This window comes from Giraffa tippelskirchi, chromosome 4 (assembly GCF_054371585.1).
Source record: "Giraffa tippelskirchi isolate mGirTip1 chromosome 4, T2T-mGirTip1v1.2.pri, whole genome shotgun sequence".
NCBI lineage: Eukaryota > Metazoa > Chordata > Mammalia > Artiodactyla > Giraffidae > Giraffa > Giraffa tippelskirchi.
In genome coordinates this window covers 129,651,482-129,674,932 of record NC_137278.1, presented here as the reverse complement: position 1 = coordinate 129,674,932, position 23,451 = coordinate 129,651,482, and the positions used below count along the sequence as shown (strand labels likewise).

At 49.0% G+C, this 23,451-nt stretch overlaps 3 long non-coding RNA genes across 3 annotated transcripts; all 3 read right to left on the bottom strand.

Moving 5' to 3' along the window:
* Window positions 1–5,856: 5,856 nt before the first annotated feature.
* LOC145544375 (uncharacterized) lies at window positions 5,857–20,607 on the bottom strand. Its single transcript, XR_014081363.1, has 5 exons — window positions 20,476–20,607; window positions 20,245–20,354; window positions 19,468–19,635; window positions 6,169–6,332; window positions 5,857–6,052 (listed from the first exon to the last, which is right to left on the bottom strand). It is a non-coding gene; the product is annotated as an uncharacterized LOC145544375 (long non-coding RNA).
* Window positions 20,608–20,724: 117 nt separating this feature from the next.
* LOC145544376 (uncharacterized) lies at window positions 20,725–21,213 on the bottom strand. The gene is made up of 2 exons (XR_014081364.1): window positions 21,140–21,213; window positions 20,725–21,049 (listed from the first exon to the last, which is right to left on the bottom strand). It is a non-coding gene; the product is annotated as an uncharacterized LOC145544376 (long non-coding RNA).
* A 771-nt stretch (window positions 21,214–21,984) lies between these two features.
* LOC145544374 (uncharacterized) lies at window positions 21,985–23,179 on the bottom strand. The gene is made up of 2 exons (XR_014081362.1): window positions 22,842–23,179; window positions 21,985–22,372 (listed from the first exon to the last, which is right to left on the bottom strand). It is a non-coding gene; the product is annotated as an uncharacterized LOC145544374 (long non-coding RNA).
* Window positions 23,180–23,451: the final 272 nt, after the last annotated feature.

Sequence of the window (23,451 nt, the reverse complement as noted above, 5' to 3'; positions counted from 1 at the left end):
GGAGTTGATAAGGTGCTCCCCTGGAGCAGGGATGGGGTTCTCCTTCACACACACCCCTCCTGCATTCCTCCAGAGCTGGTATGGAGGTGCTCAGGTGAGGTTAGACCTCAGGAAGGCCTCCCAGTAAGATAGCATACAGAGAGGCCTTTACCAGACTTCACAAGGGAAAAGGGCTGCAACTTGGAGGCACTGAATTGTTTCTGATGGGCAAACAGGCATAGGTTGACTTATGTTAGTAGATGGGGGTGAGGTTGGTCTGGTCACTCCTCTGCCCACCAGGCTCAGGCAGTGAAGTGTGTCTCCTCCTCCCCAAGCTCATTAAAGTCCTGTTAATACATCATCCAGCCTCCTGGGCTGACAAATACTCAATCCTGGCAAATGGCCCTTCATCCTGTCTGCCCTCCTGTGCGGGGCCTTGGGAGAGGGTCTGTTCTCTGAGGACTCCTGACTGTCCCCAGTCAAGGGATCTGTGCCCTAAGAGCCCCCTGCTGAGGACAGAGTTCTGGCTGGTCTTGTGATCATCCCGGGGTAGGTCAAGTGCCTGGCGATGGATTGGATAATGATAGTGGTAGCGTTGACGGTAATGCTCTGCTTGGCCTCTGCCGAGAGCCCTCCATTCTTTCCCAGCCCTTTTGCTCATGTGACATCCAAGGTGGAGGCAGATACTATGCTTGGGTGTGCTGCTGAGCACCTGTGCACGTGTGTGTGTGGGTGTGGGACGTGGGTATGTGTGCAAAGGTGTGTTTGTGTCATCTTCCTGGCCCAGAGACTTGCAGCAAGGCCTTTCTGAAAACATCAAGGAAAATAACCCCTGCTGGCCCAGGGAAAATCAGCATGCAGGGTTTTGAAGGGAGAAAGAAGAAAGTTATGGAAGATGCAGAAGCCAGAGAGGGAGGGAGGAGCAGGTGGGGTGAGGAGGAAGGAAAGAAAAGAGCCTGGGGAAGGATGGGAGTAGGGGGAGGAAGGGAGAAAGAAATGGAAGAGAGGAAGAGGAAAGGGCAGGGCGGAGAGACCTCTCTTTGTAGTCCTCTGGATCGGCCACTCAGGAGTCATTAAGAAGCAAGAAAGGAAGGAAATGTGTCCAGGCTGGGGGACTAGGGTGTGTGCCCAGAGCATACCACACCCGCTGGCTACTGCACCCCCCACTCACCCTGGGCTCAGGCTATTCCCCTACAAGTGGAGCCTTAGCCCTTCTCTTTCTGGGTGTTTGGACTTCAAGGCCCAGTTCCCAGTGCCTCCCCAACCCTGCTTATGCCTCACTTACTCTTGGTGTGCTTATACCAACTTTGCCTTCCTAGTGAGCTACAGTCTGTGTCTGGGTCCAATCCCCACCTCACAGCTAGCCAAGGGCTCTTAAGAGCTTCCATGAAAATTAGAAAAAGCACCCCTTCCTCTGGGCAGACACAGCTCTGTGCCTGACCACTTAAGTCTTGGGGGAGGAGCTGGGGCTGGCTATTAGTCCCCTCCTTTCCTCCAGAGGCTCAACACTTGGGGACCCTGGGACCCACTTCCAAAATCCTCATACCTCCTCTGGCTCTGCCATTTGGTCTGTGAGCAGTAGCGTACCCATCCCACTCCCATCCTGGCCTTTGGGCCAGCATCCCAAACTGAACTGTCATCCCACCACATACCCCTATGATACAGCCCCACAGAACCTCTCGCTAAGCACCCACACCATTTTAAAACCACAGAGCCTTTCTCCCTGGAATATCATTTCCCCTATTTTGCTTGGGCAACTCCTATTCATCCTTCAGAACCCCAACTTAGATATGTCCTCTTCTGTAAACTTTCCCTAGCTATCCCCTACTCCTAGCAGATCTGGTAACTCCTACCCCAAGGCTCTCCTAATCCTTTTTTCTAGGTTCCAGGGATTGAGCCCAATAAATATCCTGCTTCCTGCAAGAGCCCTTCCCTTCCTATAACCTATCCAAAGGCAGAAGACTCCACCCAAGCCTGCCTGGCTCACTCTCTCACATGCCAGCTCCTCTGGAACTCCACTGCCTTCTCCCTTCCTTAAAGCTTACAGATCCAGTGCAGAATGGAGAACTGGAAATCCAAGTGGTTCAGAGATCTCCCCCACCCCCACTCTGCCCTCACTGGGGCTGGGCCTGACAGGAGATTCCCAGCACATCTGGTTGTACTTAAATCATCCAGCGCCCAACTGCTCAGGCATGTTCCCTGCTTTTCTCCCCTCTGCCCTGGCCTCTCCCCTTCCTAAACCAGCCTCCCAGGTCTCTCCTCCAGGATGCCTTCCCTGATTGGCCCAGCCTCTGTAACCACAACCCTCTCTCCAACGAAAGATTGTCCACCACTCTGGGTCTGGGGTCTGGAAGGGTCTGTACTCAAAGTGAGGAGCCCCATCCTTTCCAAGCACTGGTCCTGGATAGAAACCCTCCCCCCAGGCAGGGAGGAGAGCTCACCTAGGGCTTCTCTCTCCTCTGTGCCCGTGGCCTCTAGGGTGGCTGCCTCCAGTTACTGTTGCGTAGTGGGTAGTGGGAGCCTTTCTAAAGCTTTGGTTCAGATCCAGACGAAGAGCTGTTCCCACACACTCCCTGTCAGCCATTTTGCAAAAGGCTTTGCAAGTATTAAAAACCAAAAAGGAAATAAATACAGAACAGCAAGTATAAAGAGACATAGGCTACAAAGAACTGGTTTGGGAACTACTAAGACGTGCTTCACCAGGGCTCCAGGTTTGAATGTTTGTTTGTTCATTCATTTGTTCATTCAATAGCATGTAGTGGTGCCTACCATGTATTAAGTCCTGGGAACAGAGCTTGAATAACACTCTTAAGTGCACCAGAGAAACTCACAGTCAGAGGAGGAGAGAGACAGGTGGAAGAACAAATGCAGATGCTGAAGTGGACATGCATGGGGAGGCAGTGGGATGTGGTGACTGGAGATCTGAGACCCTGGATTCAATCCTAGCTCCCCTACTTGCCTGTCGCTGCCAGGGGCAGAGGAGGAGCTCTTAGCTGCTGGAGCCTGGCTCCTCACTTGTAAAAGGTGAATGACGTGTCCAGAGAGGGTTGTGGTAGAATTCAAATAAGATCGTGTGTGTGGAAGCACTGTGTGAAGTGCTAAGCGAGTTGTTGCTATTATTACTGGGCTCAGACACATTGCCTGTCTGATGCTCACTGTTCATTTTTTCTGATGCTTGAACAGCTGTCCCTGCCTACCGTTGAGAACCGGAGAAACTTCTCCTGTGGGGGACTCCCAGCCTAAGCAGCAGGCAGTTATCACACACACACACACACACACACAATACTTTAGTTAAACAAAACATCTTTTTACATTATGTTTTAGAATTAGAAAATACAGACAAACACAAAACAAAAATTTGTTTTCAAAATCAAACACTCTTAATCCTACCACTCAGAGAAAACCACTAGTAAGATTTTGGAATAAGATTATTTTTCTAGATATGTATATATATAGAGAGAATGCCACACTATTTTATAATCTGCTTTTCTCAATAAACAAGTATTTTGAGTATTTTTTCCTGTCTGTACATATATTTATATCACATAATTTTTTATTGAAGTATGGCTGATTTACAATATTGTGATAGTTTCAGGTATACCGCAAAGTGATTCTGTAATACATATATATGTATATATCCATATTCTTATTTCTGATTCTTTTCCATTATAGTTTATTACAAGATATTGAATATAGTTCCCTGTGCTATATGACTAATCCTTGTTGTTTATATCACATAATTTTAATGACAGTTTAATATTCCATCATCTGGACATGCAAGAATTAATTTAACAATTTCCTTTGCTGTCGATTTTTTCCCCCCCAGAAATAAAAGCGTGATGAACTGACTTGTAACACCCATCTTTGCGCATGTGTCCGATTAGGATCAAATTCTAGTAATAAGATACTGGGAATGCAAATTTTTAGCTTTGAGGAGCAACTAACCCAGGTCTCTGGGTGATGTCCTCACATCTCCTCCAGGCAGCCCTCCCAGACTGGCGTTTCAGGGCCCAGTGCCTCTCCCAAGGCCCAGGCATTCTCCAATAGCTTCCTCCTTTAGCCACCCGGCCTGGAAGCCCTGAAAAATACTGGGAAGGCGAGGAGGGGCCTTCAGCGGAGAGCACAAAGCAAGCTTGTCTAGGGCATGCAGAGAGGCCCCGCCCCCCTCGGGGCTGCCGGCCGAACATTCCTCCCGGACAATGGCTCCCTCAGGGAATCCTGAGAATGAAGGAAGCCGGGTGGCTTTCCGAGACCACCTCCACCCCCCTCCCACCAAGTAAAACGCGTTCCCAAAATGGAAAGATGGGGCGCTTTGCACTGGGGGCGAGGTGGGGAGGGGCAGTGCTTTCGGGTGCCTACAGCCCCCTCCTCCGCCCCCTTCTTTTACCAGCTCTAATCCAGAGCGCCCTAGCCGGGGTCCCGCCCAGCCACGCTTCAGCGTGAATCTTGGGCAAGACTTGTACCCTGTGTGAAACCGCTGCTTCCTCAACTGTAAAATCAGGGGTTTGGATCAGGGACTGCTAAATTTCCCGCAGATCTAAAGTGCCCTAAGGCAGTGACTGAGACAGGTACAGGCTCTGGAGCCAGATTTCCTGAATTCAAATCTTGGTTTGTCCTTCACCCTGTAAATTTAACAGTCTCCCCTCAGCTTCCCAATCTGTAAAGTGGGTTGATGATAGATGCCCAGCCCTCACGCGGCTCTCCCGAGGAAGGATGAGATGTTCATGAAACAAACGATTGAGTCGTCAAGAATGTAGGAATCGCCATTCACACCTAACTCTAAAGCTATCTAGATCCCTAGCCCCAGTCTCCTCTCTTGCCTAGTTGAGATTCTGGCCTCTGGACATTTTCCCAACAACTAGCCGCTGCTCTGGGAGATGAGGGGCAACCTATGTCCCAGGGAAGCCTCTGTCTGGCATGTTTCCACTTGCCCTTGTATGAGCCATAAAGCTGTAAAACTAAAAGCATGGCGTTGGGTGGGGGAGGGGGTACGGGTGGGTTAAAAAATTTAAAATACAGGAAAACTCCTGTGTCAGGTCACATGTCTTTACTTTTGTTTGGGAAATGCAAGTATTTCCAACGCAGCCAGCAATTGCTAGGACCTTAATTACGCACTGGAGGCTTAGGACTAATGCACTTAAAAACAGTGAGCAACATGGGTTTCCCGTAAATACTTTTGAGCTGTTGACCACAGACCCCTGCCCAACCTCCCCTAGTCTCCCTCACACACTCTTCTCTCCTTCTCCTCACTCACTTCCTCCTCACCCCTCTCCTCTACAGCTGAATTAGAATCCTCAACTCCAAGTACCAGAAAACTGGCCTCACAATGGCTTGTACAATAAGCAAAACACGTGATCATATTTCATCCAACTTAGATGCCACTGATATTAAGAAGCACTGTTACTTTATGTACCATTAGAAAGAAAAAGCACTGCCAATTAAACTGACATAATGATTTCTTAGGGCTTCCTGGGTTGCTCCCTAGTAGCTCAGCTGGTAAAGAATTCACCTGCGATGTGAGAGACCTGGGTTCGATCCCTGGGTTGGGAAGATCCCCTGGAGAAGGGGAAGGCTACCCACTCCAGTATTCTGGCCTGGAGAATTTCATGGACTGTATAGTCCACGGAGTCGCAAAGAGTCAGACACGACTGAACCACTTTCACTCCCAGGTTGCTCAGACAGTAAAGAATCTGCCTGCAGTGTGGGAGACCCAGGTTCAATCCCTGAGATAGGAGGAGGGAAATGGCTACCCACTCCAGTATTCTTGCCTGGAGAATTCCATGGGTGGACAGAGGAGCCCGGTGAACTATAGTCCATGGGGTCGCAAAGAGTCGGACACGACTGAGCGACTAACACACACATACTCACACACAATGATTTTTTATCACTTAGAATTTTTATTTTACATTTATTTAAAATGTCCTTTTGAACTTACATGGAAATACACTTTTTTTTCTTTTGACTGCACTGGGTCTTTGCTGCTGTGCATGGGATTTCTCTAGATGTGACTCCTGGGCTTGCCCCGTGGCATGTGGGATCTTAGTTCCCTGATCAGGGATCAAACCTGCATCCCCTACATTGAAAGGCACATTCTTAACCACTGGACCACCAGGGAAGTCCCTACTGTTAAACATAAATTACTTTTGCACCTATAGAACAAGGAAAACACGGGTGAAATAAATTACTTACGAATTTCTTTCAGTTTATTACATCCAGAGTCTGATTCTTGGAATCATTTTTCAACTCTGAGCTGCCAGCGTTTTTCCACGTGGACTCTTCATCAGGGTAGATTTAAGGACTGGTGAGACAATATTTCTTAAAAGACTGCTCCACTGAATTAATTGTTCATTGCTCTGTAAAAAAAAAAATTACTCCAAATCTCAGCAGTTAAAAGAAACAAACATTTATTATGTTATCATTTTTATAGGTCAGGAATCTGGGAGTGGTTTAGCTGGATGTTTCTGGAGCAGAGTCTCTTACGAGCTAGCCCTCAAGCTGTGGGCAGCAGAATCTACTTCCTGCTCAGTCAGTCATCCAAGACAGAAGCCACAGCCTTTTTATATCCTAATACTGAAAGTGACATAGTGTCCTGATTTCTGCCCTATGCTAACCGGTCACAAAGACCAAACCAGAACGTTGTGGGAAGGGGCTACACAAGGGTGTGACTAGCAGAGGGTGATGACCATTGGGGACTGTTTTGCAGGTTGTCTACCATATCCGCTATTAACCTTGAGGTTTCCTTTTAAGCCACTAATATTCATTCTGGAAATCTTGATGCTGGCAGATGATCTTGACAGATAGTTGATAAAAATTTCTAGATATCAGTCAGAACCCAGAGAGTCCTTATATGGTTTATGGACTGAAACATCATTGGGTTGCAACTGTCCAATCATGACACCAGGAAAGTCACCAAAATGTGTACATGTGCAGCAAGGATACATGTACAACACACGTACAACTGTAAAGCACAACTGCTATGTGGCTGACAGCAGGTTAAGGCACTGCTGATAGTAGGATGTATACTGATTTTAGAAATGTTACAATGTGACCAAATGTGCATTTCTGAATTGACCAAATACAATATTTTACATAAGAATGAGAAATGGTAACTCCAGAGCTGATTAATTCAGAGACTCAGCACCTTCTTCAGGGACCCAGGTTCCTTCCATCTTCATATACAACACCCTCACCATCTCTGTTGTGTCCCTAGATGGTTCCCTTCAAGTCATTAAATGCCTGAATGTAGTTCTAATCATCCCTCATGGGCCCACCTATTCCTCTCGGGTGCCTCCTTTTGAGAACAAAGAAACGTCTCCCAGAGACATCCAGAAGATTTTCCCTCTTGTCTCTTTGACCAGAAATCATTATTGCCTGTGTTCATCAGTTGTAGATGTTGGCAAAATTCAGAGTGATTCAAACAATACTGAAGTTTATTCTTTTTCATATAAAAGAAGCCTGGCCGCACTCGACCTCTATGATGGCCCATGCTCTGGCTAGAGTGTGCTTCTCTCCGAATCTGAATCTGAATAAATCCACTTCTTACCTAATAAATAAATAAAAGAAGTCTGAAAATAGACGGTGCTGGTGTGCTGGCTCTGTAGTTTCAGTGTCACTGGAGGCCCAATATATCTCACATGACTTCATTCTCAAATTCACTTCATGTTCCAAAATAGCTGCTGGAGTTCCATGTTGCAGATCATGTTGGATCCATGTTGTAGACCAAAAGTAAGTAGCAAAAATGAAGGGCCAGAGGTTGTTCCTCAGCAGAATCAGCTCTCGTAAGCAACCTTCTCAGATGTTCCACCAGCATTTCTATTTATATCATATTGGTCAGAACTTGGCCACATGGCCATATGTAGCTACAAGAAAAACTAAAAACATTTTTTTCAGCAGAGCACTGTGTCACCCTAAATAAAATGCAGCTCTTTATTATTAAGAAAGAAGACAGAAGAATGGATGTTAGGTGGCTACGATCAGCGTCTTCCACAGTTCTCATACTTAAACCAATCTCTGGTTGGGTTGGGGCAGGGGGTGGGCAGGATTACTAGGACTGGCATAGACATATCAGGATTTACTCCATCAGGGTTTACTCCTTTGTTGGAAATGGGTTACATTTCTTGAGAGATGGATCCCTGAACAAAACCTGAATTGTTAACATTGAAGAATCAGATAAAGCAGAGAATACTGATTATTGACCAACAATCATTGCCCCCCCATTTCTTGCTAACAGAGCCTTGGTTTTTCTTTTCAGAGACTGGGCTGCCAGGTTCTTTATGGGAGGCCAAGCCCCTTCCCAGCCCCAGGGGTGAGTCTGGATTAGTCTGAGACACCTGTGGGAATTCTATTCTCTGCCAGTGTTTGGTTTAAGAATGGACGTGTAAGGAATTCCCTGGTGATTTAATGGTTAAGAATCCACCTTCTGGGCTTCCCTGCTGGCTCAGTGGTAAGAATCTGCCTGCCAATGCAGGAGACACAGGTTCAATCCCAGGTCCAGGAAGATCCCACATGCCAGAGAGCAACTAAGCCTGTGTACCACAACGATGAGCCTGTGTGCCTAGAGCCTGTGCTCGGTAACAAGAGAAGCTACAGCACTTAGAAGCCCGAGCACTGCAACTAGAGAGTAGCCCCCACTCACCACAAGTAGAGAAAAGCCCATGCAGCATCAAAGACCCAGCACAGCCAAAATACCCACATAAATAAAATAAAATAAAAAAAGAATCCACCTTCCAATGCAGGGGACATGGGTTCCGTCCTTGATTGAGGAACTAGATCCCATATTCCCTGGGGCAACTAAGTTACCCTTGCACCACAATGAAAGATCCTATGTGCTGCAACTAAGACCCGAGGCAGACAAATAAATTAAATAATTTTTAAAAAGAATGGCCATGTAATATGACTTACATGATTTTGGCCTATAATGCATGAGGGGATGTTCTTTGGGAGAATTCTGGAAAGACTTCTCAGAAGCCAAAGGAGAAACAGCTTTTCTTGTACTCTGAATATTGTTGTCTGTACGTGGCATCTAGTATTGCAGAGCCATCTTGTGGTTTTAAGAAAAGTTAAGAATGTAAACCAACATGATAAAAATGGCAAAGAAAAAAGAACGCAATACAGTCGAGTATTCAGAGGATGGAATCCTACCCAGCAATAAAAATGAACTAGTGATACATACAACTAAATGGATGAGTCTCAGAAACACTCTCTGAAGCAAAAGGGTCAGACACAAAAGAGTATATATAATATAATTCCATTCATAGGAAGGTCTAGAACATATAAGACTGATCTATGGAGGTAGAAATCAGATCAAGGGTTACCTATGAGGATAAGGGAGGAAGGGCCTACATGTGGACACAAGAGAACTTTCTGGCATGATATCAGTGTTCTATATCTTGATTGGAATGGTGGCTACCAGGTATATATTTGTCAAAACTCATCAAACTGTATTTTTAAAATGTGCATTCTACTGCATATAATTTCAGTAAAGTTAATAAAAGAAGTAAAGAATGAAAAAAGAAACAAACAAGGAAGGAAGGAAGTAAACCTAGCTCCTTGACAACATTGCTGTGTCACTAAATTAGCCAACAGCCCCATATATTAAGTCTAGCTTTGCAACAAAATAAACAAACATCCTACTGGTTAGGGCATATTTAAGTTGGGTCTTCTGTCACTTGAAGCCCAATTCCTCTGTCAAAGCGGGGAGAAGCACCCTGAGGGCAGGACACAGAGCCAGGCTAGGAAACCGTGAACTCCTATGAACAGCCGAAAAGGGCAAGAGATTTTGGAGCTCTGGGTCATTTGGTGGGGTCTCCTCCCCACCCCAGCATCATAGTGAGCCCAGTACAACTGAGGGTTTCTTCTGACATTTCCTGACTTTCTTCACCTCATTTGTAACATGGTGACCTAGCAATCAAAAGACCCACTCTCAGACTTCTGGTGAGGATTAATTAAGAGAAAATGCAGGAATGCTCTTAGCACGAGGCCTGGCACATAGTAAGGGCTCCATAAGGGCTCCTGTCTTACCTCACCTGGCCTGAGAATTACCTGGGCCTGAACCAAGGGGAAGAGGTGGGAACAGAATTCAGAAATCTTTAGGAAGTAGTTCCCAGAATTGTAAATTATTGATGACACCAAGGACTCAGGCTTGGGTGACAGTGTAGACGGGATTGTTTCTCAGGATTCTGGCAAAGATTTACCTGCAGTATCTGTTTTTACCACCAGTTAGAGGGAAGTTAAGAAACATGGGAGAGGGGACTTCCTGGCCGTCCAATGGGTAAGAGTCTGTGCTTCCCTGCAGGGGGCCCAGGTTCTAGCCATTGTCAGGGAACTAGGATCCTGGGCAGCACAGCCAAAAAAAAAATGGGATAAGAAATAGATTTGGAAAGTATAAGAAAGAATTATAAGTTGAATTTGCGATGCCTTTGAGCAGGATGGAGTGGGGGACAAGAGCCAAGACTCTGCCAACAAGTAGCTATGTGATCATGGGCAAGTTACCCCTTCTCTTGGAGCTTCAGAGTCCTCATCTGTAAATTGGGAGTTCTAAGAAAACTTGTTGTTCAGTCATTAAGTCGTGTCTGACTCTTTGGGACACCAATGACTGCAGTGAGACAGGCTTCTCTGTCCTCCACCATCTCCTGGAGTTTGCTCAAATTCATGTCCATTGAGTCAGTGACACTATCTAACCATCTCATCCTCTGCCAACCCCTTATCCTTTTGCCTTCAATCTTTCCCAGCATCAGGGTCTTTTCCAGTGAGTTGGCTCTTCGCATCAGGTGGCCGAAGTATTGGAACTTCAGCTTCAGCATCAGTCCTGCCAATGAATATTCAGGGTTGATTTCCTTTAGGACTGACTGGTTTGATCTTGCAGTCCAAGGGACTCTTAAGAGTCTTCTGCAGCACCACAATTGGAAAGCATCAGTTCTTCGGCACTCAGCCTTCTTTATGGTCCAACTCTAATAACTGCATACAACTCCTGGAAAAACCATAGCTTTGACTAGACAAACCTTTGTCAGCAAAGTGATGTCTGCTTTTTAACACGCTGTCTAGGTTTGTCATAGCTTTCCTTCCAAGGAGTGTCTTTTAATTTCATGGCTGTCCACAGTGATTTTGGAGCCCAAGAAAATAAAATCTGTCACTGCTTCCACTTTTTCCCCTTCTATTTGCCCTAAAGTGATGGGATTGGATGCCATAATCTTAGTTTGTTTTTTTTTTAAGGTTGAGTTTCAAGCCAGTTTTTTCACCCTCCTACTGAGAATGCTATAAAGATTAGATGAAACAATATATTTAAAGTGCTCAGCGCAGTGCCTGGCACACAGTAGTGATACGAATTTTCATTTTCTCTTCATACTCTGCCTCACCTGCCTAGGCAGGCAGGCTCATACTGATGGGGATGGACAGTTTTGAGCTTACATTTCACCTTCTCCTGATTCCAACAGGGTGTTCCCCTGCAGTTGATTTCCTCTCCTTTTCTTTTTCTTTGACCCGTCCCTCCCTTCCTTCCAGGCACTACTCTTCCCTCCCTCTTCCAGGAAGACATCCTTGACTAATGATGCCCCCCTCTCCCTGCCAGCCTCTCTACAAGCCTCCCTGTAGGAACTGGCTTCTCAGCCCAGAGCTCTTTCCATTCCCTTCCATTGCCCTTCCCTCAGTAAAGATCACTCCAGCTCAGATAAGGCCTGGACCCCAGGAGAAGGATTCTGCTTTCCACCACATTCTCAGTGGTTGAAGGCTCAGACAGGGGTGGGGGTTGGTGAGGAGGAGGCCACCTGCCAGAGTGGCAGCCGACAGGCCAGCTAAATCCTTGACCTGCGATTTAAGGGGTCGGGCATAGTTCAATAGAGCACTCCAGGCTGAGTCCCAGCTCATTCACACAGGTCAGGGGGATGAGGGGGTAGCGAGAGGAGGAGGGTCATCTCCTCCAAGAGCCCCTTGAATTCATTCCCAGGCCTCGGAGGCATAATTCAGTCCTATGAAAACCCACAACTCTCATCCACATCAGTGCAGAACCTCCTGAGAAGCAAAGGGGGTACCCGGAACCCTCAGGGGCAGTGGCTCAGGGAGGTGGGAGAGCCATGGAACACATAGAGTCACAGTTAGGACTCCTGTCTGTTTTAACCCAGAGTCCTTTGTTAGGTCCCCAGGCCCCTCAGCTTTGCCCAGAGTGCCCAGGTCAGCCCTGCTCTCTGCCCCCCCCCCCGCTCCTCCTTTGGAATTTTCCCCCCAAACTGGGCCCTACCAAGATATGAGTGTTGCGGGGGAGAGGTCCTTTGAATAATGAAATTCCACGTGCAAAACACAGCGTAGTTTTCCTTGACATAAATGCCAGAGGGCCAAGCCTGGGTCCAGTTCTCAGACAGACGCCCCTACCCTTGGGTGTCCTCACCACCCAGGTTTGCCTACTGGGAGTGCTATGCAAATGAAATGCAAACCAAGCCAAGACAGCCGTAGGGATTGGCTGACCCCCCAGAGATTTTGTCCGCCCAATCCAGGGCCTCCTCGCAGCTTGGGCTCCCCCACCACCCTCCATCAGTCCCGCCCATAAATCAGCTCCGTCAGCAGTTAATGGCTCCTGACTAATTGCCTGAACTCGGCTGGAGCTCTCGGGTCGCCAGCATTAAAATTCAATCAGGCCCAGCGCTGAGCTATTAAATATTCATTGGGAGAGCTTCCCGAAACCTGGTTGGGGGATGGGGGTGGATTGGGTTGGAGGGACTACCCGAACCTACAGTTCCGGAGGAGGTTCCTTGTTCCTCCCCTGCACTCTTTATCATCTCCTACAACAGCTGTCTGATTACCATTCTGCTGGGCCTGATTTCTCTCTGCAAGTCCCTAAGTTCTCACGCCCTGGAGATGGAGCTGCCTTGCAGGAGTGTGGTGCTAAGTTATGCCAAGGAGTTGCCCTATCCCTCTGCCCTGCATTCCCTCCGTCTCACCCCGTGGGCCTCTTACCCAGTGCCCACTGTGGGTCATTATCAATGCTGGAAAACCTTAGGTTCCCTCAGGGGTGGAATAGCTCCAAGTACAGATGGCTTCCTCCTCAGCAGAGCCCAGGAGAAGCTTCTAGGTTCCTGGCATTGCTGCCTTTACCAGGAGCTTTGCCGGCACTGCTCTGGCCATCTTCAGCAGGCTGGAGAAGAGAGCTCCAGGCTGGGCAGCCTGGGATCTGCATTGGAAGGGAGGAGGGGGTTCTGTGCAGTCCTGCTCTCTTCTCCCCTTCCCCCAGGAATGCAGCCTGTCCAAGCTCCTGGGCCCCTGGCCTGATGCTGAGCAGGCTGCCTGGAACTTCTCAAGGAGGACACCCAGGAGGAAGGGGGCTGGGCCTGTAGGGGATCACTGAGAGGGTCCTGCCTTGAGCAGGAAGTGAACCCCTCACCCCCACCCCCACATACATACACACCATTGGTAGAGGGTTATGAAGAGGGTTTAGCAGGTATGATGACAGCCATGGCCAAAAGGCTGGAGCGACCCACTCGAATAAGGACTGGGAGTTTTCCTAGACCTGCTATGTTGTGTTAAGACATCGTGAGACACAGCTCCATACCTGGGCCAGGAGGTGTTTGAGTTAGGGGGAAAAGAGAGCACAAGGAAGTATACTAGGAGACACCTGTTCCCCTAACCTGTTTTTACAGGGAATCCTCAGGAGCAAACCATCTGCTCACAAGGCTCTTGCCCTGCCCTTTGGATTGCTCCCTGCCCCGGGTGTCTGAGGTCCTGCAGGAAATGATCCCTGTGGGAGCCACCGAGAGCCCCACAGATGCTACAGGGGCAGGATGAAGGCCGAGGGCACCAGTTTCTACAATGCCAGCAGCAGGTCAGGGCTCCAGGAGGGGTGTGAAGTTCAGGACACATTGTTTTGGGGGACACTGGAATGGACTTCTGATTCTGATATTCTGAGAGCATCAACCCTTGGCCAAGCAGGAAACCTAGGATTCTGATCTGAGAATCCATACTTCTCCAGAGCTTAAGTTCTCTCCCAGCAGGAAATTGGGGAGGGGGGCGGTACTGGGAAGCACCTCCTCTCCAGGACCCAGGCAGGCCCCTGAGCTGGGTGCAGGGCAGAATGTGTCTGGCAGCGATTAGGAAGGGAGCTGGGGAGGCCTCAGACTTGAGCTGGTCAGGAGTGACCTGAGCCAAGTGTCCGATTCCAAAGCCAGACGTCACAGGCAATCCAGGATTTCAGCTCACCCCACGTGTGGTTCCCATTAGGACTGGCTGGGGTCTTCCTGAAGGCCAGGCGGATTCCTGAGCCCCTCCTCCAGCACAGCCCCTCCCTCATGGGGCTGTTTGGAATGTTTTACCCAGTTCTTCCAAGAGGCCTGCCTACCAAAGTGCAACCTTGGGGATTTTCTGGGGCATCGCACTCCAGAGAGGCCTCCCCACCCACTATATGATGTTTTTGCAATGTCTTAAAGGGGAGGCTAATTCCTGAAGACCCATACGCTGTGCCCAGCGCCTTCCCTCCTTTCCAGGTCAGCTGCTTGTGTTCAGGCCTCAGCTCTTCTGGTTCTAACACTTGCAACTGCCCCTACTGGCCAGGACTTTCCTCCATAATGCCCCTGAGTGGGCCTAAAACTCAGACCTGTTATAAAGATCATTTCCCTTTTATAAAACTTCCAACAGTTTTCCAGCATCTCCATAGCTGTCACTATTTGCATCCTCAGATATATCTGTGCTACATGTGTTTTAGACACACACACAATTTTAAAGTTTTAAAAGAGAGTTGTCAACATTTAAAAACCAGGAAGTAACCCGTAAAACTCTACATTTCTAATTTTTCTTGAAAGTAGCTGACAAAACTGAGCTCAGAAGCTGGCATGGCAACAACTGGCCAGAGGTGAGTAGCAACTATGGTCTTCAGAAGGGATCCCTGGGGCTGACATGAGAGCCACAGTCCCACTAGTCCCTATTGTCTGCTAGGTCTGAGGCCCAGATGAATGAATGGCCTTTTTAATCACTGGGCTAGTACCCACCTTTTAATCTTGAAAAAAAGTGAAAGTGTTAGTCACTCAGTCCCGTCTGACTCTTTGTGACCCCATGGACCGTAGCCCTCCAGGCTCCTCTGTCCATGGAATTCTTCAGGCAAGAATATTGGAGTTGGTAGATATTCCCTTCTCCAGAGGATCTTCCTGACCCAGGGATCACACCCAGGTCTCCTGCACTGCAGGCCGATTCTTTACCTTCTGAGCCACCAGCAAGCCCACCTTTTAATCTTACTTTCTGTCAGTTTCACTTCTTCTAGCCTCTTATGTTCCTGTCTGTCCCTCCCTGTGCTGACATGTCAGTTTGCTACAACAAACCCAAGTCTAACGTATATGCCTCTTCAGCCTCCTTTCACACACCTCTCTGCTCCTTATCCCAGTCAGTTCCTCCCCTCCAGCACTCCTGCTCCAGACACATCACTACCTCCACACTCCCGAGTCTTAGCACATGCTGTTCTTCCTGACCTTGATAACCATGATGGTGTGGTCACTCACCTAGACCCAGACATCCTGGAGTGCTAAGTCAAGTGGGCCTTACTACAAACAAAGCTAGTGGAAAGGACGGAATTCCAACTGAGCTAGTTCAAATCCTAAAAGATGATGCTGTGAAAGTGCTCCATTCAATACACCAGCAAATTTGGAAAACTCACAAGGGCCACAGGACTGGAAACAGTCAGTTTTCATTCCAATCCCAGAGAAAGGCAATGCCAAAAAATGTTTAAACTACCCTACAATTGTGCTCATTTCACATACTAGTTAGATAATGCTCAAAATCCTTCAAGCTAGGCTTCAACAGTATATGAACCGAGAACTTCCAGATGTACAGGCTGGGTTTAGAAGGCAGAAGAACCAGAGATCAAATTGCCAACATCCGTTGGGTCCATAGAGAAAACAAGAGAATGCCAAAAAAACATCTACCTCTGCTTCATTGACTACATATAAGCCTTTGACTGTGTGGATCACAACAAACTGTGGAAAATTCTTAAAGAAATGGAAATACCAGACCACCTTACCTGCCTCCTGAGAAACCTATATGCAGGTCAAGAAGCCACAGTTAGAACTGGACATGGGACAACATACTGGTTCAAAATTGGGAAAGGAGTATGTCAAGGCTGTATATTGTCACCCTGCTTATTTAACTTCTATGCAGAGTACATCATGTGAAATGCCAGGCCGAATCACAAACTGGAATCAAGATTGCTGGGAGAAATATCAACAACCTCAGATATGCAGATAATACCACTCTAATGGTAGAAAATGAAGAGGGACTAAAGAGTTTCTTGATGAGGGCAAAAGAGGAGAGTGAAAAAGCTGGCTTAAAATTCAACATTCAGAAAACTAATATCATGTCATCTAGTCTCATCACTTTAGGGCAAATAGATGGGGAAAAAATGGAAACAGTGACAGTTTTTTTTCTTGGGCTCCAAAATCACTGTGGACAGTGACCGTGGCCATGAAATTAAAAGACTTTTGCTCCTTAGAAGAAAAGCTATGACAAACTTAGCATATTAAAAAGCAGAGACATTACTTTGCCAACAAAGGTCCATCTAGTCAAAGCTATGGTTTTTCCAGTAGTCATGCATGGATGTGAGAGCTGGACTCTAAAGAAGGCTGAGGGCTGAAGAACTGATGCTTTGAAATGTGGTGTTGGAGAAGACTCTTGACAGTACCTTGGACAGCAAGGAAATCAACCCAGTCAATCCTAAAGGAAATCAACCCTGAATATTCACTGGAAGGACTGATGCTGAAGCTGAAACTGCAATACTTCGGCCACTTGATGTGAAGAACTGACTCATTTGAAAAGGCCCCGATGTTGGGAAAGACTGAGGGCAGGAGGCAAAGCGGACGACAGAGGATGAGATGGCTGGATGGCATCACTGACTCAATAGACATGAGTTTGAGCAAACTCCAGGAGATAATGAAGGACAGGGAAACCTGGTGTACTGCAGTCCATGGGGTCTCAAAGCATTGGACATGACTTATTGACTGAACAAATCTCACACGGGATCATTACCTGTGCTTCTGCACCTGTGTGGTTGTTTAGACCCTGAGGGTGGGTGTGAAGATGTGTAAGCATTTGGGCAGTGGCTCCCTGTGCCAGGGCAGTGGGGGTACTCTGCCCTGTGAACATCCCCAGTGCTCAGAGCTGTCATCAGTACAGGGATAGAGGTCAAGTGAACAATATCCAAATGACCTGAATTTGCAGAGACACCAGGAGATGGGCGTGAAACCAGCAAAGGGAAGGGAAGTCGCTCAGTTGTGTCCGACTCTTTGCGACCCTGTGGACTGTAGCCTACCAAGCTCCTCCGTCCATGGGATTCTCCAGGCAAGAATACTGGAGTGGTTTGCCATTTCCTTCTCCAGGGGATCTTCCCGACCCAGGGATCGAACCCAGGTCTCCCGCATTGGAGGCAGACGCTTTAACCTCTGAGCCACCAGGGAAGTCCGAAACCAGCAAAGCTCCTCCCATAATCTGTTCCTCAACCTCTATTCCCTAGCCCACCCTCCCTCTTCCCCAGCAGAGTCCCTACCTCCTCAGGGTCCCCAGATGTCACAGCACCTTCCCCAGGGCCCAGTCAACTCCTGTTATCACTCCCCTGCCCAGGGCCTCCCCATGCCCAGGGGCAGGCCTGATGCTCCTAGTCTAGCAAGTAGCCCTGGGTGGAATCACCCAAGAAGTAGATACTGGGGTATCCCCATTTCACAGAGGTGGAACCTATTCAGGATGAGCCACCCTTGAGGAGCAACCCTTTGAGAATTTCAGCCCAGCGGGAGGGAGGAGTCTAAGAGCCAAGTTCAGTCTCCAGCCGCCTTGCTTCCAGACCCAGCCTAGAGTTCCACACCCTCCCCTCCCCCCAACACCAGTCACAGCCCTCCAGTTCAGAGACGGACGCGTCAGTATCCTAAAACAAGCCTCAACCACAGACCAGAGCCTGCGATAGTGAGTTGAGGTAGGACAGCTCCCAGGATGCTTCCTAAGTCCCTATCCCAGAGGAGCAGAACCTGAACTCTGGGCTTCTGGGTGATTCCAGCAGGGCATCCCTCGTCCGCTGCCAGAGAGAAGGGTGGGGGCGCTCTCGTGGCCCCCCTGCATTCGCCCGAAGGCGCGTTCGCGGGTCACCCCTGAACTCCGCCTGCCGGGGGTGCGCGTAAGAGGCGAGTGTTTGACACGCCTCAGCCCCTCCCCCAGGCTTGGGGGCAGGGGAGGGGAGGAGGGAGCAGATGGCAGCAATTACCGCTCGGACCCTCCCCCGCCCGTAGCCCGAGGTCGGAAGATCGGCTTCTCGAGCTTTCGCGGGCGGGAGGGGCAGCGGCCTCCGCGGCGGGGAGAGGGGTCGGGGGCGCAGGTCCGGGAGGGGACTTCCTTCCCCCGGGAGAGGGGCCGGGAGATTCCCATAGGAAAAGCCAAGCCCTCCCTTCCCGCTCCTGCCCTGAGTCGTCCCAGGCCGGTGTCCTTACAAGCCCGTCGCCTGTAGGTCTGAGATCCGAGGATATTTCAGGCCTGGCCAGTGGTCCAGGCTGGGGACCGGGGAGCTGTGCGCTTGTGCGGGTTGTGGTCTAAACAATGGCTGGGAGTGAGTGGTCTGAAATCCAAGCTTCACCTTGGCAGGTGTTGACTCTGGAGTAAGGCATGGGGCACCTTTTCTCACCGAGGGATGGAAAGAGCGAGCCTGGACTGCCCCTGCTTTAGGGCAGACGACTGTGTGAAGGAGAGCAGATGACCTCAATGGGGCAGGGCCAGAGAGAGCAGAAGGGCTCTCAAGATCCAGGGCCCAGACAGCTTTGCAAACCCGGCTTCTCTAGCTCTTTGTCTCCTCCCCGAATTTCTCTCCCGTCCTTCCCTTGTCCAGTCCTCTAGCAAAGATTTTTCTACCTCCAAGATACTATCTTGCCACACCGCTGCGTTTGTGGGATTTCAGTTCTCCAAGCAGGAACTGAACCAAGCCATTGGCAGTGAGAGCGTGGAGTCCTAACCACTGGACCAGCAGGGAATTCTCTCCAAGATGTATCTTGGATCAGCCCCTGCTTGCCACTCTCTCCAGGATGCAAACCCCTGTTACTCCTACTTCCTTGCACAACTATAGAAGCTCCTTTCTGCTCTCTTGGCTCCTCAACAGTTAGCTCACCCAGCTGCCAGGGGCCCATTAAAGATACAAATCAGATAACAAATCAGAGCATGTCACTCCTGCTAAACAACCTTCATGACTTCCCTCGGAAGAGAGCCCCAACTTCTCACCCGGGCCCCTGCCTGTGCCGACCTCTCCTCCATCATTCCCTGTTCTGCCTGGGCTCTGCTCCCACCGGCTGCCTTTCTGCTCCTTGAACTTGACAAGCTTTTCCACGTCTCTGGCCTTGACTACGAGGATCCCTTTGCTAGGAACGCTCTGTCCACGTTCTTCACAGGGATGTCACTTCCCCATCAGCCCTGACCTCAATACTGAAGCAACCCCACACGCCATCTGCCCGATGTACTGTGTCACTTAACCTTATCTGTTTCTTCCACAGGACTTACCACTTTCTGTAACTGTCTTCTTCATTCACTTGGTTTGTGGTCTGTTTCATCTACCAGAAGGCCAGCTCCATGAATTTGGGGATGTTTCTTGTTGTCTGCTAGCGTGACACCCAGCACAAACCTAGAAAGTGCTCAACATCTCCATTCATTTCAGGAATGCGGGAGTCCCTGGGAAATGAGAACTGGACTCTGGGCCATCTGCTCACCTCTCAGGGGCTACTCTTTGCGAGGGACCTGCTGCAAACCCCTGTGTTCACCCAAATGCCTCATTCATGTGGGCTAGCCTGTGGTTTCCAGTAACAGAAATCTTAGCAACGACATTTACTGAACACTTACTATGTGCCAGGCATTAAGTGCTTCACACGGCTTGATTAATTTGTATGACGAAGTACATACTAATATCCCCCGTTTACAAGTAGACACACAACAGGACACACAGGATGTGTGCTTGTTCAGCAAACATACACATGCATCATAAGCATTGGATTCACTAATTATTATCATACAATGGATGGGTGAGATGAGTAAATATACGGTTGAGCCTGGGGCATTTAGTAACTACTGCATGAAGGTGGAACAGAACAGAAGAAGAGAAAACTGAAGAAAGGTCAGTATGGTGGCTCAGGGCTAGTTTGGGCAAGTGAATACAAGAGGACATTTAGGCCACAGCCCATGCCCTTGCTCTGGGTCCCCACAGCACTCAAAGGTGCACTTGTGATGCGGAGGTAAGGGCCTGGGTCCTGCTGTGCTGTCCCCTGCCAGAGGGCAACCACTTACCTTCTCAGGGCCATATTAGCAAAGTGTCCGGGGCACTTACATAATCCCTAACTCCCAGAGCCCTTGGCAGGATTACATTAAAAATGCTCTAACCTATAAGGGAAAAGAATCTGAAAAAAATAAAGATACATGTGTAACTGAATTGCTTTGCTGTATACCTGAAACTAACACAACATTGTAAATCAACTATGCTTCTATCAAAAAAAAAAAATGCCGACGGAAGTACATCACCTGCAGAGGACCTGCTGAGGAAAGAGAGGAGGGTGAAGGTTGCCAGCCTGAAAAACTAAGGTTAGAGCTACACTTCGGCCCCTCTGAGCCACAGCTCTACGCTGTGTGCTCCTCCAGGGCCGGCCAGGGTCTGCCCATTGTGACCTCCATCCTTGGCCTGGACACTTAGTACTCAGTGAGTGTTTGTTGAGTGAATAATGCCCGGGTGAGGGAATGACTAGGGGATGAGGACGAGAGGGAGAATAAATAAATACAGTGATGCATTGACACCCAAACCCAAAGACGGAGTGAACGAAGCAGGGACCAGAGACACCCTCCGCCTGGGAGACTCAGCTTGTTGTCTGTCAAAGGCAGAGGGAAGGCTTGGCCCCACCTTTCTCTCTGGGCCTGTGTGGAACAGTTGAGCTGAGCAGCGGCAGGTCCATGAAGATGAAGGCTCCCCCTCTTTGCTGTCTATGCTGAGCCGAAGTGACCGGTGCTCCCCTCCCCCACGTCCCTGTCTCCCGGAATTTATAGATTCCTCATTGTCCTGCACAAAGGCCTTCTTGGGGAGGAGGCGGGGTGGGTGAGGAGGCTGCGGAATTAAAAAGTCAGAGGCTGAGTAACAGCCGGCCACACCCGAGGCCCCATAAATCTGCCTCAGCTCCCTGTAAGATGGACTTACTTTGCCTTCACCCTGAGAGCGTCTGGCAGGGCTCTGGTGGCTGTGGTCAACTCACGCTCCCCACAGTTCCAGAGCCTCACCAAGGTGAAGGTGTGAGGGGCCTGAAGACAAGCCCCTGAGAGTAGGGGGCGGGGGACTGCTATTGTTGTATCCCTCCAATGTCAGAAAATCCTTTCTCCCCTCTCGCTCCACTCCCTGACACGCCCTGTAGTTCTAGGCCACTGCTGTTGGTTCTGAGCAGAAAAATGAGTTTTCTGTGGGTATTCTGAGTCCAGACCCCAGGAAAACGCCTCCTCCCCCACTCAAGCCACTCAGAGAGAGAGGGTCGGGGCTGAGAGTAGAATTGGCAGATGGTGCAGGGTTAACAGATGACATGGAAAACAGAATTACTCAGCTGTTCTGTCCCTCCATCTTCCCCTTGGAAGGGATGGCCTTCAAACTGGAAAGAGACAAAGATATCAACGGGGAGGGTTGAGGAGGGACGCCACAGTGTGTGGGGGGACCACAAACCCACCCTGCCCAGGGAAGACCTGTCTTGGAAGCCCATCTCTGTCACGCACCAGCTGGGTGATCTCAAGCAGGTCCATTAACCTCTCAGAGTCTGTGTTTCTTCATCTATAAAATGGGTCAATGAGAGAACCCTGCCTGACCTTCTCACCGGCTTTTATGAAGATGATTCGGATTTTTCCGTTTGTAAAATGGGCGTTACAGCTTGTGAAGGTGTAAAAAAATGTAAGAAGTTACTTATAAACTGTCAGCCCCTTAGTTGTTCGTAAAAATATTTTTTTAAATATTTCTTACCACAAAATAAAATGGAGTAGAAAACATCACAGTGCAGCACACGGTTTTCTTACACTTTGCTTTTATTTATTTAATTATTTATGTATTGGTGGGTGCACTGGGTCGTCATTGCTGCGCACAGGCTTTCTTTAATTTTCAGAGAGTGGGGGGCTCCTCTTTGTCGCAGTGAACAGGCTTCTCATTTCGATGGTTTCTGTTGTCGCGGAACATGGGCTCTAGGTGCATGGGCTTCAGTCATTGCAGGAGATGGGCTCTAGAGCACAAGACTTCAGGAGCTGTGGCTCACAGACTTAGTCGCTCTGCAGCACAGGGGATCTTTCCAGACCAGGGATTGAACTCGTGTCCCTTGCTTTCGCAGCCGCCTAGACCTAACCACTGGACCGCCAGGGAAGTCCCACACTTTGCTTTTAGGTGTATGCATATTCATGTGTCCTAGGGCCAGAGGTAGATGTATTTACTGTTAGTTGCTCAGTCGTGTCTCTTTGTGACCCCATAGACTGTAGCCTGCCAAGCTCTTCTTGTCCATGGGATTCTCCAAGCAAGAATATTGGAGTGGGTTGCCATTTCCTTCTCCAGGGGATCTTCCCGACCCAGGTCTCCTGCATTGGCAGGCAGATTTTTCACCATCTGAGTCACCAGGGAAGCCCATTATTTACTGTAGATGATGGTCAAAAAAGTTGGCAACATTCCAAGTGGAGGAGATTCTTTAGTGATTATCTCCAGAAATGTATAGTGGATGGATGGAAACTAACAACATGAAATGCACCAGGTGAAACATACATGTTGTCCACCATACAATCGACGGTGGACTGTGGAACCCTAGACTGGGAAGATTCGCCCTGAGCCCAGCAGTACACATGAGGTTTGTGGTGACTGGTGGAGGGGCTTATTTAGGACTCACCTGGCTACTCCCTTGGTGGGTAAGGATGCTCTCTTTGCTTTGTAAGATGCCAGGGACCTGAATCCTGAGGACGCTGACCCTGCAAACCTAATAAGCCATGGATGCTGTTCCCTCAGTATGGCCCTGGGCTGAGCCAGTGAGGATGGGCTGCTGGGTGAGAAACTTGAATTCCTGTGCCTGGATCCCTTCCCCCACAAATCCACTAAGAGTGCAACAGGTATGATGTAGTCCTCGGCCAGGATACCCCTTCCTGAACTTCACCCATGACCCTCATCCCCACCCCCACCCCAAGGGCCACAGTCTAGTGAGGGTAAACTGATCAGAGGGGGCCCTAAATCAATCCCAGACTTCCCTGGTTGGCAGTGAGTTACGAGCTGTGGGTTTTGTGATGTAGATTGTGGTTGGGGAGGAGGGGCCATGACCTATGGCAGGTCACACAGGACCCCCAGAAGGGGCCAGAGCTGGGGTCAGAGGCCACCTCCTCCATTCTCCGCCCCAGCCTGCTGAGTCTCATTCCATGTCTAGTCTTTAAGCAGGGTTGGCCCATTTCCCTACTGACCTCTGGCCCGAGCTGTACCTGCCAGTAGGCATGTAGAGTGGGAGTAGGAGG